We start from the raw sequence: 18082 nt of genomic DNA, 5'->3' as shown, positions 1-18082 counted from the left end.
GACAATTAGCCTGAAAGTAAAGTACAGTTTTTTTATATGTCATAATTTCTACATTAATTTTGAGTAGGCTAATTTAGTATAGTTGTTCTGCTGATACTTGTTCAAATTAAAGTACATTTTAGAATATTGTAAGCAGGTATTAAATATATTTTTAGTCCACATTTCTATACGAAAATGTTTTTAATGGTCTACTCTCATTTTGTTATCTTAGATGCCATGTTTTTGTGTGGAAATTCATAATTAAAAAATAAAATCTTGAAAATATAAGCTAACCTACACAATACTTTGCTTAGTTACTAAAATAAGTTCACTTTTCAATAATATTTGAACTTGTAGACTGACTGTATATAGATTGTATTTTCATTACTTTGTAATGCGGTTGCCCACTCTGAAATTTTTATATAAGATTCATTTCTGTAGTTATATTGCTAATTTATTCCCTTAAAATGCGTTACCCAATGCAAGTCATTCTATTTTATAATGCGATGAATAAACAGTTGCATGGCTCAAAAGCACAGTAATTCGCAAAGACAGCAGGGTCAGTCAGAAGAATACATGCACTCATTGATATATTAATTTTAGGGTTTTTAGGATTAATTTGAATGGGATTTTGTTTCAGGGTGGTATTTGTTAAAAAATCGAATATGTGTTGAATGCACCATTTCCAAAGGCAGTGAAACACAGTCTGAGCTTGATGCTGCTTACCACATGCTTGAAACATTTTAATATTACTTTCAAGAAAACTTCAAATTTCAAATTTGTGCTGCAAAAGGCCCATGTTCTGCATTTTTGTTGACTTTTCTGCAAGCAAATATTTTCTTTTTATCTCTTCTCTTCAACTATTTATTGTTCAAAGTACAACATTTAACTGTTTCTATTGAAAGTGTACGCTGTGACTATGATGTAGTTCAACACAACTCTAAATATCTAGCCATGTGGTAAGCAAAGCCTTCTACCCCTTCCTTTCTTACATATTGTTTTCTCATCTTTCACTCATTTATCACTACTAGAAACCTAAATGCAGACAAACAGATGATTAAAGAGTAGTTCAAATGATTTAAGAGTCATTATCTGGGCATCATCAGATGAACTCATGTTGACAGCAACTGGCTGGTACTCTGGAGAAACTGTTGCATATACTTTAATTCATAATGTGTACACATGAGTCTGAGAGCATGATTACTAGATTTACCACATGCATTCTAAAAGACATTGTCATTTTAGTGACAATAATGAATTATTTCTTTTTGTTTTGTCTTGTCTGAACTTCTGAGTCCTGCACAGTTATAGTGTTGCTTTCTTTGCTTTAAATAAGGTCTATCAATCTCTGAGATGCATTTAATGGATTTGCATGTAGATATACTTGAACTGCTGACTCAAGAGTGGAAAGAAAAGATGAAAGCTATTTTTCAAACAGATTCTTGGATAAGTAGATATGGCATTTTTTGCTGACCTTGCAGTTCAGTAAATTATCTGAGTTAGTTGCTTGTGATGTTTAACTGTACATGGTAATTTCATTCAACAAAGTGGCATTCACATATTAGTTATAAATAAGATTATAATTCAAAATCGACCATTGAGGGAATTGTATTTCAATCTTTGTTGCAGGTGGAGGTAAAGATCTCAATTCAAAATAATAATTTCAACTTCTTTAAGTTCCAATTCAACGCAGAACTCACTGCTGTGCTCTTGGTGCCCTACAGTATTTTCTTATACGGTTGTACACTTCACATTTCTCAGTCCTTGTAATTTATTTCCAAAGTAGAATGGGTGAGGCTGGTCTGCAGCCGAGCTATAATGGAATATTGTGGTGGTTAATGGAGATGTATTGTAGGCCAAGATTTTATGCTGAAAGCACTTTATGACAACAGAGAGAGACGTAGTGCTGGGCGATAGTCATGAAGCTCTCACTCAGTCCTCCTTATGCTCAGGGGGCGACTGATGTGACAGGGGAAATATTAAAGATCTTTGATGACACATGGCAAGAAGAGGAGAAAGTGTAGCATTCTTAAAAGGTCCATGAATTTGCAAATTTATTATTTTTGAGTGGGGTTCTACAATTATTAGAAATCCCTGTGAGGTCAGTAGTAGATTACGGTTTGAATAATTTGTTCAGAGAAATTTGGAAAAGTTTTCATGAACAACTTGAGATCTTTTTAGAAATGCACAAGTGGCCCCACTTTGAAGTCTTTTCCTTGTTCTGACTGTTATTTGAAATGCTTAATGGATGGAAGGATTACTCATTGGGTTTGGAATACAATGTAAAACAAATACCATAAAACATTCATATGGCCAGCTTGGTTTGATTTTTAAGCCAATGTAAAGTTAAACTAAACCATTCTTTAAAATGTTTATGTATAATCTACATTGTTGTTTACAATTTACATCAACAATCAGGATATGAAGTAAAGGATTACGACAAAAACATTTGTATATTTCCCACTCTGACCATGGGAGGATCAGTAAGTGGTGGCTTTGTGCTTGCGCCATTTATTTGGAGAAGGGATGAGGGGGAATTGATCTGGTTCCATCAGTGATGGGCAAAGGGACCATGGCAACAGCTGCTCCTCACAGAAAATGAGTAAGAACAATACTTGCTTCCAAGTATCTCCAGTAACACCAGACAAAGCTGCTGGAATTGCCTCTAGTTGGTTTTTTTCTTTTTAAAAATCAACTTGCTAAAGGGAGCTTTAGAGACACTTAAAAAGCAGAACATGCCAAAATTCTGCTGTTAAAAGAAATAATCTGATGTTGTTTTATGATTATGTTGTGTTCATTAGCTTTTACAAATTAAATATTTAGTAACACATTAAGTTGTAGACTTAAAAATAAAAAGCATATTACATGAAAATTGATTTCTCACACAGCAGAATCTGTAATAAAACAACTTTTTTTGTTTGTGAACTAAGAAAATCAAATGTTCTTAGTTCACAAACAAAAATACAAATGAATCCAACATAGCTGTTACATACATCACTATAGACATTTTTATTTATTAGCACTAACATATTGTTTCTTATTAACCTAGTAGCACACATAGTGGTGTTTATTCTGTATTAATGAACAAATTTGTTATTTTGCAAATAGTAGTTTGAATGTGACATCATTCTCAGATCTAAGCTCCAAATCTATTTTTAAAAATACAGTAACTGTCATGTATTTGCTTCAGGCCTTTTATAGCTTAGTACCAACCCTGACCAGTGTGTCTGTAATCACACCACTCTGCTTATTTAGGAAACACTGTCTGAAGTGTACAGTCTTCCAATGTTTCACACATTCTCTTTCTGGAAACTCCAAGCAATACTCATGGGGTACTCTGTGATGTCTGTATCTAGTTAAGGTGTCTAGATACAGACACCCTAACTGTGTCTAGACACAGAGTCCAGATGGTCATTAAGCTCTCATTCAGTCCTCAAAATGGACCTCAGGTGTCTTTATCTAGACACCTCTTAAGTTTACCGATAATGTTGTTTGAGTAGTTGGTTGGTGAACTTAGCAAGTCATCAAACTTTCTATTTAGATGCTAGTATCAGCAGGATAGTTGGTTGAGGATGAACTTTTCTCATTAGGATTCAGTATAAAAGCATGACTTAAGATTTTATGGCATTCTACACAGCATTGCTATTTTATCATTATATTTCTTATTATATTGTGCTGCAAAATAATTCAAACATTAGCAGCTCATGTCTGGGCCATTTATCAAAAAAATAAAGAATACATTATTTAAATGTTTTAAACACTGAGAAATATTTATTTTAACTCCTAAAGCGCTTTACCCAAAGAAACTCAGCACCTCTCTCTTTCTCTGCATTTAGGTCACACATACATCCTAAATGTTTGTGTATGTCTGCACACACACATACATAGAGGTGTATGTGTGTGTGAGACAGAGCAAGGCCACTATTTAAGACTGCCACTGTGAGTTTGTCTTTCTTCCTTACCTCTCCTCTCCATGCCAGACGTTGGGCCCTGAGCTCATCTGTAGCTCGGAGGATCTGGAGTGTGGCCAGAAATTCAACCTCCCCTGCCAGCACAACACTCGCCTTTACCTCAATATGCTAGCCACAAGAAGATATCAGCGGGGCTTAGGGAAGCAAAGTTGCAGCGATAATAGTGAGTCTTTAGATGATGCAGGTGTGCTTCTGAATAGCCTCATTGTGATTCCCTCTGTTTTTCCTTTATTGTTTTCCATTTTTCCATTCCATGGCTTTTACTGTTTTCTTCATTCCTTATGTTTACATCAGTTATTTCTTTAATTGCTATCATTAACGATTTTTCTTTTTCTTTTCCTCTTATTCTTGAATGAACATAGTTCCCTGCTAACAAATTATCAGTGTGGAAGACTAATTTTAGGAGGCATTTCACCCCTTTAATTTTAAGCTTTCTTTAGATGCAATTAGTGGGAAAACAAATTAGGCCATGTCTAAGCACAGCAAGGATCCTATTCAGCTAGTTGGCACTGCCAAGCTAGATACCAGGATTTATGTAATTAGAGTTGCACTTCTTTGTAATTGGCTTACTTTTCCTAATTTTTTCATGTGTAATGTGAAAAATGTGACATAAAATAATTGGAATGGGATTAGATTATTTATATAATTTTTTTCATTTTTATGCTTTTCAGACAGTGGTCCCCAACCTTTTTATTACCGCAGACGGGTCGAGACCTGGCAGTTTTTGCTGCGGCGCGGGGGGAGGAGCAGTGGAGGGCTCCATTATTCTCAACCACTGCCCTAACGCTGCTGACTGGTCGCTTTGGTAACGTTTACATATTCCTTTAAAATACGACACAGATGCGCCACAAAAACGAACGTTTTACTTTCATGAAAATTTTAACTCATCAAAATAATTAATGTCCGTGACTTCCGGGTGGAAAACACGGATTTCTCCGCTCAGTGACTCAGACAAAAGATCTGTCGGTGCGAATGAAGGAGTTTTTTTTTTCTTTTTTGTCGGCTGAACTGATTTTATGTCAGATACGAAACATTTTAAAAGGGAGCCCAGAGCTTGTTTCTCCCATCTGGGAGTGATGGGAGACAATGACACCCGAAGTGTTGCTTATGCACAGGGTGTTACTTGGTCTCTATGTGGCGAAGCATTTTGAAGCTTCATTCCCTCATTAACGAGCCGGTCACCATATCATGCAGAGCAGCTTGGAATGTGGGAGATTTAACCTACTGGGATAAATCCATTCTTCTGCCTCTTCTCTGGGCCTTTTCCCTTCACAGAGAAACTTTCCAAAGATCTGATTTGTTTCTTTCACATTTTGCTGCTTGTGGCTCAATGTTGGCGCGCAAGACGTAACAGAGAGAATCCGGATTTTCAAAATAAAATATCTTCCAGACTCACATAATAGATTAAATGGAAATATTTAATTATTTCTTGAGCGGCCCGGTACCAGTTGGTCCACGGACCGGTACCGGGCCACGGCTGGTGGTTGGGGACCTTTGCTCTAAGAAACAAATGGATTTTGCTTTATGTCATATTGAGGGAAAATATGAATATTTTACAGTTTAGGGATTGAAAAGAGAGATCTACCAATGTCTTTGTCTTGGTTTGGTATCTGAACATATTCACCTTGCTCATTGCCTTCATAATAGTAATTCACATAAGTGAAAAACTATTTTCCTGTATAGATGTGTGTTAATAGTATAACTTAGATATGAGGTTTTCTATATGACTTTAAAGTTTCACTCCATACAAAACCTACTGGGGAGCAAGTCTGAGTTTACAAGACTGCTCCAAATTTAATGACTCAATGCAACTGAATGGTCGCTCTGACAACAGGCTTGTTCAAGAGGAAAGATTCCTGCAAAGTTTGGGAAGTAAAAAAATTCTGCAAGCAATATGCACTTCTTCATAGATGGCACCTTCAAGCACATTGAAGTTACCCATTTCATGAATACTGATGCACCCCCTTAATACGAATGCTGTACTTTTACAGCCTTCATAAATATTGACCAGTGCTTTATCGTTGTCTTTTCTAGGTAGAATTGTATTCCTGCTTTTCTTAAATACATACTCATTCATCCATCAAACAAATCCAACCGTTTTCTTGTCTGGTTGAGAATATAAAATTTTGCTCAGATATTGGTCCTTGTCGTGTCACACAACCTAAGGTCACATTTCCATATGAAGTGACACTCATATGAGTGACAATGTTTTTCTGAGGCACTATTGACATCCTCTTCCTGCTGCCAGTCCACTTCATCAGCAGCTGACCTTTTGACCTTTTGACCTTTATGGAGAAAATTGTCCCCCACATTCTGGAGTGTTTTCACTGTGTTTTTCACTATGCAAATATGCTAAAGAATTCACTAACTGTTGTTAGTGGATATTTCACATATAACACAAAACAATGCAAGCAAAGTCAAAATGATTCATATTTAAGGAAAGGTTTGAACAACTGAAAAAGTTAGGAAAGCGAACCTCTGACAAACACCAACACTGAAACCCAAAGTTTCACATTTGGTGAAACACTGTGGTGGCATGTATAGGTTGATATACTGTGAATCTGTAGTGACAGTGTACACTATTGACATAAGCTGCAAAAAGTGCCATCAGCACAAAATCCCCTAACTTGGTTTCTTCCAGTCTTTAAAAGTCCTCCTAAAATAAAACAATAAGTAAAAGCTCAGTCACATTTGTCTCCATTTTGTACACTTTGAGATCACACATGAGTGACAATCCTATCAAAGACCTAAACAAGCTGGGCAAACATCAAATTCACAGCCAGTGGGAGATGCATAAAAACGGAGAATTGGATATTTGCCTCCTCAGAGAACGAGATAAACATAGAGGGGGAGAGCTGCGAGTGTGTCTGACATTTTCAGTGCTAGTATTTTTCTGTGTGAGACCTAGAGGGAGTGGAATTGAAGAAGTCTACCATTGCTCTTTAACATTTGTTTGAGTTATGTTTGCACTGACTGTCTGCACATATATAGCTTGTAAGGGTTGAAAACTTGTCATAAAGTTACTCGGAAAATCACAGAGAATGTAAAACACAGAACAAGTGATGGGGGAACAATTTCAAAGGTCCAAACACTTGACAGAAAAAAATGACATTTTTGTGTCCTTGTGAAGCTGCTAAAAGATATGCATCTAACATCGGTAGACAGTATCACAGTACATTATGCTACTACAAGCCCTTAGAGCTTTTACTCAAGAGCCAGATATGTGCCTCTTTGCTGTTAGAATGCAGATTGCCTGTTTCTTCACGAATTTTGTACTTGTACTGCAAGTTTTACATCAAAACACACCAAATATGTGATCATACCGCAACTGGAAAACAAACAGCATGCTTAATGTGATGGTGCACTTGCTTTTTGTTGTCTTATGATTTGGCACTGAATTAAACAGTGCCTTGTACAAGCATCAATCCTTCTTTAATAGCCTGCTTAATACAGATTTTTTTTTTTTTAAAGAAGTGAATGACTTTTTGACAAGTGAATGGAACATCTCTTAAAATGCTTCATTTGCACTTTCTTATTGATTCTTATTGTATTATTTGCAGTGTGAATCATAATTACTAGCAAACAAGTCTTTGTGATACTGGAACTCCTGCAGTGCTGCAAATGCTGTTGTGGTGATCATGGAGCTTAGCCAGGATGAAGGTTAAATTTTGCCAGTTGATTCAGTCTCCAGCTCTTGCCTCTGGTCAGAAAGACAGGAAATGATGAAAGAATCAGATTTTGAATGCAAGTAACTGAGATGAACTTTATCTGTGAGAGGGAGTGGTGAAGCGCTTGCATTTTTTAATATACGTCTTTGTAAAAGCTCAAAGTAATATCACTGGATCCCAACATCAAAATGAACATTAAGTGATTTGGAAAATTTTTGTATGTTGATTTGTGGACATTTTCATTGGAAAATGTTTTGGACCTCTCAATAAATTTTTTGAGATATTAAGGATTAATCAATCAAGTTGATATGATAGTTTTTTTTATTCACAGTGTTTTTTTTGTCCAACTAGTAATAATATTAAAGATGAAATGTAAAGCTGTCTACATACAAGGTACAAAAATAATATAATTCTGCAAAGTTACATAGATAGGTAACAGTTGTTTCATTAAATTGTTCCCAGATTCAGACACATTGCTTGTAAATCATAAAATATAAATCAAATTGTAAATTGAAATGTTTTCTTCTGGGTGAGTTATTGATTTGTAAGTATGAGGTAGGATTTATTGAAATATGACAGCTGCAAATGCCTAATTGAAATGTTATCAGTACTGTTCTGAGTCCTGTTTTGCTCCTTGCTGTGTATTCTCTCCACGTAAGCTCTTATTTCTAAGTGGCATGGCTTTCCAGCTGCTTCAGTAGTTTAGTGGGTGGACTATTGGACAATGCCGGCAAGCCCATAAAAGCTGCTACTTTTCAGTTAAAAAGAGAATAAAGGGTGAGCTTTCAAATACACTCATAAATGGAAATAATTTCTAAATAAACATATTTTAAATTTCACAAATAAGCTTTTTTAATGTATAACTTAAATATAATCATTTGTTGTAGAACATAAATATAAAAAAGTTTAGTTTAGGTATATAAATGACTTTATTTTGGTAGTATGTCATATTCCGGTCTGAAAAGCATAACAGTAATGTATACTGATGTCTGCTGCATGACTTACATGAAGCATACAAGCACATTAAGTCATCTATATTTATAATGAGTCAGTGGGAGGTATATCTGCTTCTTAAAGGAGCACTTCACTTCAAAGAATATTTTAACCACTATCATAGGGTGGTGATGAGGTATTGGGGGAGAGTTGGGAGTATGGATAACCAAATGAGATGAGATTCAGATGAGATACACATCTTACTGTAACAACAATGAATAAAGTTATCTAGAAATATTTTTATGTCGGTGGGGTTTATTCTTCTTCATGCATAGAAGACTATTGCAATCTAGTATCAGTAATAGGTTCACACAGTGTTTTATTCCACTCAGTTACAAACCATTGCCAGTTCATGTTCTGTACATTTCTGCTCTCCCCTTTGTCTTTGTCTCTCTATATGTTGTATCAGCAGAGTAAATATGCCAGTTGGATTCAGAGCTTAAAGGTCCAGCATGGACCTCACAGAGACAGGGTGGAGAGCTGTGGGCTAAATGTCATTTTCAGTCTGGCCAACGCAGTTCACGGCCAGAGGGGAGGTCACAAGGTCTGATGAAAACAAATCCATCATTTTGCTGCTCAGGTAACAGACCAGAGAGCTGAGGAGGAGACAGGGTAACAGCAGAGCCATAGAGGTAGATGGAAAGATGGATGGGAATAATCAGGAGTTATGCTTCTCTTGTGGAGGGATTATTCTTAGCAATGCTTAGCTGGTCACAGATGGGAGTGGACTCTTGATGATTAAAGCCGGGGGTCAAAAAAGAGGGAGATTCACTCTCAAGTCCATATGATCATAATTTCATCTGATCCCCAATTTTCAAGATGTGTTCAAGATGATCTTTCTGTAAAAATACATTTTCTTCCATAGGCCACAGTTAAACAACTTTTTCTTAATAAATAATGATAATGTGTTGTATTTATTTTTTTCCATTACTAAATACAATGCATATTCTTGTACCACTGGCTGGACCTAATTATTAAAATAAAATTAATAAGCTAATGTCTACATATGATTTTAATTGTACTTCGAGTTTTAAATTTTATTCAGAAGCTCAAAATTTTTATAAACAGCAAACTCCAAAATCTAATCTTGTACATACCATTTAAATTGTATAACACCATGACATCAAATATTTATTTATTCTGAGAGAAAAACATCTTCATTATTCTGTCTGATTAGAAGAGAGTGCTGACTCCATCAAGTCCTCCTAGAGTTTAGCCAGACAGGGTAATTGCTAATCGTTCAAGCCTGAGACACACCTAACAAAGCGTGCTGGAGCACTGGCCTTCAGTACACGCCTTCTTCTGTGGCTCTCCGACTGTGTGAAAGTGATAGGATGTCCCCTGGGAGCAGAATAATGTACATCTAGCTGCAGCTTCTAATGGGCTAATGGGGTGAGCATGGAAAAGAACAGGAGAACAGCTTTCACTCTGGCTGTTGTAGATAAAGAAAATAACTAGACACAAGTGGCGATGACAAAAAGTAAAAGAAAATGGATGGGGAAAATGTGAAAGAAAGAGGGAGTGAGAATCAGATGAAGTGACACTGTTTAAAGCACAAAATAAAGAGAGACGTAGGACAGATTTAAAGAAATTATGGCTGTAGTTAGGAGTAAGATGGATAAGCGGAGGAAGTGAAGAAGATAGAAAGGCATGCAGTAATTATAAAGATAGAAAACGAATGAGGCAGACAAGAGAAAAAGAAAGATGGTAAAAGGAACAAAAATATGGTGCTAGGAGAGAGAAACTGCTAAAGCACTAAGAGGTTCAGTGGAAAGGCAATTTTGTGCTCTAATCAGATTGATATTGAATGTGAAGGAATTATACTATGGCCCTAAAGCAGGATGGGCAACAAGACATTCAGCATCCAGGGTAGTTGGACCTTTGTCAGTTATACAAGCCACTGATAAAGAACAGAAGAGTATTTTTAATCTTTATTCTGTGTATCCCTTTAATGTTTTGTGCTCTGTTATGAGATTATTGAGTTGTTATGGAGACTAGTGAATTAGAATCTACAGCTGAGTTTGGGAAAAATACAAGATGTTGTGTGTTGGTTATAACATTTATGAATGTACAGAGAAAAACTATAATATCATGGGACCAAGTTTATTACAGTTTTAATTCATGCTATAAATACTGCATTCCTTCTGAGAAAAGCATTCAAGGAAAGCAGCTGAATTGCTGTAAAAGGTAGCGCTATAGAGTTTCGCTTTGCAGATTGTTTAATTTTTATTTAAAAAAATTATGGGTTTTTTTCTGTTCTGCTCATAATTAAGCAGTATGTTCTCTAAGTTTATCGCAAGAGAATAAAATATGTTGACGTTTGTGGTCACAATGTTACAAAAAATAGAAAATCCAAGGATGATAAATACTTATGAAAGTGTCATAAAGCAACAGTTTAACAATGGATGCTTTGGCTCTTTGTTGCATCTAGCTTTTTCACAAAGATAAATTTTTTATTCACTTTAATAAGTGAACTTCAGTAAGCCTGCCAAGAATAACTGTGCTACTTAAAAATAAAAATAAAACACCATTTAACATTAACAAGATAGTTGCCACAATCTTTCAGTTTAAAAAGATTATGATACAACTCTAAGGTTCTATAAGGTCTTTCTTAGACCTCTTCGTCACTTCTTAAAGACTTGTTTTCAGATAGAATTCAATTCACGTTGACACATCTTTCTTTTCCCTTTAATTTTCTTCATCTTATTTTCACACAATATCCCATGTGTTGGCGTAATCAGGTACAATGAAGGCAGCTAGAAAAAGCCTGAAGAAAAGATAATTAAAAAGTCCGGAGTACTAGAGAAGAAAATTATGCAAATTCTTTACAAGTTCACTAGAAACTCCTTGAAGGTTTAACAAAATAAAACTTTTGCAAAAAGTGTTAAATTTTGTTTTGTATATTTAATGACACTTATTTTAGGGTAAAAAAAAACAACTTCCTTTTTACTTACATTTTCCAGGTGTTTATTAAAAATGACTCATACCTGAAAGACATGACAAACATCAAATGATGAGTGTCCGCCTTTGAAGCTGTCTTTTATCTCTCTTTGCTGGTCTATCTTCTTTCCCTTTCAAATGTCCCTTGATCGGTTCGAAATAAGCTGATTAACTTGTTACAGACTAATCTCATCCCTGTTTCCTGAGCAAAATCTTGAGCTCCTTTTGTTATGTGTTCTGAGTCATTGTCCATTTTACTGTATTCTAATTAGCACTGCTGTTTTTGGCTGAATGTGAGCCTCACAATTCCTCCTGCTGATTCACGTCATTACCAAACACTGAGAGCTGTGGAGCATTTTTGTTTTGCAAAACAAAGAAAAAAAGCATTTGGCTTGCAACTAAACTTAATTACCCACCTGTTGAGTGTTCTTACCTTCAAAATGAAAATCCCAGTTTCAAGAAAAATCATTAAACTGTTTGCAGGTGCTAAATGTGTGCACACCTGAGGTTGTGTGTCCTTCAAATTCTGTAACTGAGACCAAGAGGAAGAAATCTTAATATAGCATCACAAAATAGATTTTACAATATTCTGCATGTGTGGGGAATCTCCATTCATTATGACGTGCCTTCATGTAAACTACAAGACAGTGGGAGATCATCCTGGAGTTACCCTACACTCAGATGTTATTCTTAAAGTTTTGAAGAATAATCAAATAAATTAGGACAATAAATTTATTTTAAAGAAACCAACAGATAAAACATTTTCCCAGTTTATTCTTAACTAAAATAATCAAGGTGTTTTTGCCTTCCACCAACACAACACTGTCAGCTCCCTATTTGTAATTGTTTTGCTGGACCTTCTTCTACCTCCTCTATGATTTCCAATGACTGCACAATTTCTGGGATTAAAGCCCTTCTCATCATGTCCTATCAGCCTCAACGTCTAGAATAAGTTACTTTTCGACACAATTTTCTGTCCGGGTATATTGGTGCAGTGGGAAGAACTCAAATATCATAGGTGATGGAGCATGGGAAAGTTTAATGAGAAAGGGGATGAAGAGAGACGGATAGAAGTAGATGGATGGATGAAACATATAAGAAGGTAGACAAAAGTTAAGAAAACTGAGTTGGATCAGACATAGGAGGATAGAGAGCAAAAAGAGAAGACAGTGAAAATAAACATATCCACAAATGATTACATAGCTCCACTGAGTCTTGTCTATAGGATCGACTTGTTCGCCCAATATCCTTTAAGCCATTGAAGTCATCTCCCCTCAGAGACTGCAATCTGTACACAGCCCTGCTGTTTAACTGGCATTCTGCTATGCAATTGTACTATTCTGCATGGACATGTGCACGGAGGAGTGAATGGTGTGGAATGACGAGGCGGTGTGTCGTGCCTCAGAATATGAGACAAAGTCAAAGCAGAAATCGATGATCGATGTGCCTGCAAACTTGCGAGTCCTCACTTTTTTTCCATCACTGCGGTCCCTTTCTCTTAGTCTGGTTCTATCTCTGTGTAACCAGACTACTTTGATGTGGAAAAGACTTTGAGGAAGAAAGACTTATATTCCCTCCCAAGGCCTCAAACAGAGAAGGAAATGTTTGAAGATATAATGCAATCCAGTCTAATTGTGTGTGGGTGGGAAGAGAGCACAGTTTTATTCTAGAAAATAAACACCTCAAAATCTGTGATGAAATCATACAGTTCATTTCAAAAAGTTTTTATACATTATTGTGAAAACAAAGGTTTTCACAATACATCTGAATCAAAACATATGTGATTTAAACATACATCTATATATGCATGTGTATGTTTAAATCACATGCATATTTTGAATTTTCAAAACATAGAAAATAACTCACCAGTTTGTAATCTGCATGTGTGAAAAAGAGGCAGCATTTAAATGTTTCAGTGGCTCTGAGACGAGGTGCTTAAATATTTCAGCACCGCAGAGAAACGCATAAGCAGAGATGAAGGAGTTGTGTCCCAATTCCAGAGTAATTTCAAAGGAAGTTTTAGGATCTGTGTTCACTCAGGAAAACAATGTAGTCATGGATGTTACGTCATCGGATCGTAACCCACTTTCTAGCAGAGTCACAGCGAGACAATTTTAGAATCACAAAAACTGAACAAGGGAAAATAGAGAATGGATTTTGCAAAATCAATTCATTGAAGTTTTTCAAATGTAGCTCCAGATAGACTGATAATAGGGCTGAGAACTATCTGTTTAGTTATTGGATAATGAGGGCTAACACCAAAACATCAAGGAAAATCTATTCCTTCATGTATTCAATGAGCTTTCAAGCAGCAACATCCACACCATGTGAGGATATGATCAGAACAGTGAGATGAAAGGTGAAATGTATTAATTAGTCACAGTAATAAGAAACAAACCCTTAGGTTTTTGTTACAAAATAAATAGCTCACTTTAGTTTATCAGAAAATTACACTCACGCAATTTGGATCAGTGTTCCCCAATGCTAGTCCTCAGAGTTAACTGTCCTAGATGTTTTGGCTGTATCCCTGCTCCAAGTACACCAGGTTAAAAAGGTTGCAGCAGCTCTGCAGCATTCCATGAAGTGCTGCAAAAAATTACCAATTTATTTAAGGGAGGCATGTGGCAGCAGGGAATTACCTAAATATGTTCAGTGGGCCCCAATGACCAGATTTAAAGACCAATGATTCAGATGATCAAAATAACGGAGGATATTAACACCGATTTTGAAGTCCCTCCACTGGCTCCCTGTTGCTCAAAGAATAGATTTTAAAATACTGTTGTTAGTTTATAAATCACTGAACAGTTTAGCACCACAATATATCAAAGATCACAATACATCAAAGACCTCTCAGGTCTTCTGGTTCTGGTCTGCTGGTCCCCAGAACCAGAACCAAAAGAGGAGAAGCAGCTTTCAGCATCTATGCACCAAAAATTTGGAACAAACTTCCAGAAAACTGTAAAACAGCAGAAACCCTGACTTCCTTTAAATCTCAACTAAAAACACACCTGTTTAGAATTGTATTTGAAATGTAATATGTAACAATGTATTGTTCATTCTATGTTGCATGACTTTGTGTTTTTGTGTTTATAATGTAAAGCACTTTGAAATGCCTTGCTGCTGAAATGTGCTATACAAATAACATTTGATTTGATTTTTTTGATTTTAGAGGTATGGAGGGTTATAAAATATGCACACCTGCCAGCTTTGACTCTTTAATGTGGTAAATGGTGATGCCACTAAATAAAAAAATAAAAAAATGCCGGTATAAAAAGAAATTGCTTGAAGCTTGCAGATTTTTTACATACACATCCATGTATACTCCACTAAAACAGAACATGACATGAGCTTTTATAGATAATTATAAGCATAACTAATTATAATCATAACTTCAAAACCTTCAAAAAACAATGTCTGAATACTATCAGTCAAATAAACTGAAAGTCAACCAAACATTGTTGGTGCATCTTCTCGGTGCATCTTCTCGTATAATTGATGTTCTTAGAACTGCTAGAACACACTTTTGTTCTACTTCAGCAAAATGAATCATAACTTTATTAGTCATTCAATGAGTTACTGAAGCTCTATATAGTTTTTGCACTGCTGTGCTTATTTGGTACTGAAAACAGAAATAAATATACAGAATGTGTCATGGTAAAGCCACTCACTGAGTGCATTCCTTTCAAAGGAGTGACTCCACATCCGCTTTACAATTTATCAGTGCTGAGCAGTCTTCTTTATTTACTTAGGATGATACATGTGTTTAATTATCCTTCACTCAATGCATGTGTTTTTTTTTGTTTTGTTTTTTTTGTCCCTTTGGGGAATGAATGTACTGTCTTCTTGTTTGGGTCAGCTCTGTACTTTATGTGTCATCGTCGAGTCCTCTATTCATTTACAGACTTCTGCTTAGAGGCAGCATCCAAGAATGCACTGAACTGTCACAGTGGAATGCTTTGCATAATTTGCATCCATGTCGATCAACATGAGGCTCTAAACCTCTGAAACTCGTAGCCACTAAAATCCCTCCCAGCAACTCTCCATGGCAACTTAGTCCAGAAACTAAATAAGACAGACTGAAATCTATCAACATCAGAGTGACATAAGATCCATAAGCATAAGACACTGAGCATTACAGAGAACCTCCAAAGGAATGTTTAGTTGTTCAGTGAAGAAAACCACTTAAAAAGGGACAGCAAAAATGTTGTGGAGCAAATTGAAACATCAAATTTCATAAAGTGGCTTATTAGTGCTGTCAATCGATTAAAATGTTAAATCAGATTAATCACACTCTAGAGCTTATGCTTAATTGCTGTGCTTAAATTTATAAGCTTAAAATACAAAAATGCACATTTTTAACAAATGCTTCAGGAATATTTTACTGTTTCAAGCAAAACATCTCAGTTTTCCAGGTTTTCATATTCAGGAAGACTGAAAAGAAGTCATTTTGTTTCCAACTTAAAATCTACTATAGTAGCCCTGGTATCTGATTAGAATGTCTACTGGATGTCCTCATGGTGAGGTGTTCCAGGCACGTTCCTCTCTGGCATGTGAAAATGTGGAGAGCCTCAACCAAAAACCACCGGTCCATTCTTTGCTTTTATTCTGCTTATATGAGCTTGAGTCAAAGGGGCAACAGGTCCAGAAGGGACCAGCAATATCCTCCACCTCAATTTTGGGAATCTCAAGGTACTTGTCTGAGATATTGTACATATCTTGTCTGAGATATGGTACATATCTCAGACAAGTACAATATCTACAATATCTTGTCTGACCTTGTTCTGGATCTTCCCTTAGGTCTCCTTGTCCCATTGGGAGGACATGCTTGTCCTCTAAACAAGTGTGAATAGTTGGAAACCTGACCAAAACATCTCAGCTGACTCATTTTGTCAATGTGAAAAAGAGTGACGCTACTGTTAATTACCCCAAAAAACATGGGGTAATTAATATAGCAAACACCTCGGTGGTACAAGTTATCTGTCAATTTGAGTTTTTGTCAAGGAGTGAGAAGGAACCCTTGTACGATGAACTTTGTGTAGTACACTTTTAAGACGTGGAAATTATATTTTAACAAGCACGTCTCTCCACTTATTGAATCATATGTTGTTGGTGCATCTTCTCAAAGCATCATTCTGTCTGTTGACACAAGAAATTCTCAGAAAAAATACCAAAGAAATGCTGTACAACTTCATTCACTTGGTCTAATATAAAAATCAGATTTAAGTCCAGAGCAAACAGTTTAAAATTTTAGCATATATCAAATCAAAGTTCAAAGCATCAGACTCTTTTGTCTGTGTCTCTGAAGATTCATAGTTCAGTGTGTGATGTTAAGTTGAACTAAAAATATTTTTGAGCCATCCTTGTAAAATATATAAGTTACTGCGCATAGTCTGCAGGATGCAAACTTGTTGATTAAAATATATATTCTCTGAAATTCATCCTTACCTTCTTAGCATATTGTAATTTTGTTTAACCTTCTATGTGACACTGACACTCATCCAAGTGGCATTTATAAAACAATTTCCTTGACCTGTAGGTCTATCCCAAAGGTTAGAGATGGATGGCGATAAGTGCTGAGCTCTTGAGTGCAACCCGGAGGTTGTGATTGTTCCGGCTGAAGCTGCTCAGGAGTGATTTGTTGTTCGGAAAATCTCCCCCAGGTGGTGACATGAATATAAATCATGTTTCTTTAAACAGCATGCTTGAGGAGGAAAATTAAAATAAATTTACTGGACAAATGCTGGTTACTGATTATAGAAGGCTGCCAACCTCACTCCTGGAGAAAGGATTTATCCCCAGGCACCTAATCTATTAGTAAAATTCTCCTTTAAAAATCAAGATTCACAGACTCTTTGTCACTACGTTTATCTTCTACTCTGTCTAATTAATTAACAGTATGCAGCTGTAAAATGGCCTGAATTTAGAGAACCGTAATACCTACAAAATGCCTAAATTGATTGATCAACTACTGTTCAGAAATTAAAACATCTGTCTTGCAGTTTCACCTTGTCACATGCTCAGATCTTAGAAATGTATGGGACTGCTAAGATCACTTATTGATGCAGAAAGCTGCACCAAGATAGTTTGTCTCTGAGCAGGAAAGCATTATGTCAAGCTGAAAGATATAGTCACAGTACAAAGGAGTGCATCCTCTTTCGATTATTCTGTTTCACCAATCAGAGATAATAAATCACTTAGTATTTAGAGGTACTTAAATTTGAGTAATTATAAACTTTAGGTAAGAAAAACAACGTAGAGAATGTTCCACCTTATTATTTTAAACAAAGACAGAATAGTTGCCAGTCTGTTCACAGGTTGGAAGGTTACAGAGTAATGACACTGCTGATTAAAATGTTCATTTAAAACCCTTTGAAGGTAATTGAATGCACTATTGACTTTATTCTTGGGAAAAGTTCTTACTCCAACGCACATTTTTTATTTGTTAACATTGTGTTCTGAACATCTCGTAGTTGTGTGGAGCTGAGGTATAAAGTAGTACTGGAGCCTTCAATAAAAATCAACTAAAATAAC

At 35.9% G+C, this 18082-nt stretch overlaps 1 protein-coding gene and 1 long non-coding RNA gene across 2 annotated transcripts in view; one reads left to right on the top strand and one right to left on the bottom strand.

The window, feature by feature from the left end:
• The window catches only part of LOC129373565 (uncharacterized), a 55981-nt gene that overhangs the window by 8783 nt on the left and 29116 nt on the right, over window positions 1-18082 (top strand). The window lies entirely within an intron of this gene.
• kctd16b (potassium channel tetramerization domain containing 16b) overlaps window positions 1-18082 on the bottom strand; it is an 84105-nt gene that overhangs the window by 37251 nt on the left and 28772 nt on the right. The gene's annotated exons all lie outside the window — the stretch shown is intronic.

This window comes from Poeciliopsis prolifica, unplaced genomic scaffold (assembly GCF_027474105.1).
Source record: "Poeciliopsis prolifica strain line A6 unplaced genomic scaffold, Auburn_PproV2 SCAFFOLD033, whole genome shotgun sequence".
Lineage (NCBI taxonomy): Eukaryota > Metazoa > Chordata > Actinopteri > Cyprinodontiformes > Poeciliidae > Poeciliopsis > Poeciliopsis prolifica.
The sequence above is the reverse complement of the archived record's forward strand: the minus strand, read 5'-3'. Positions and strand labels throughout refer to the sequence as shown.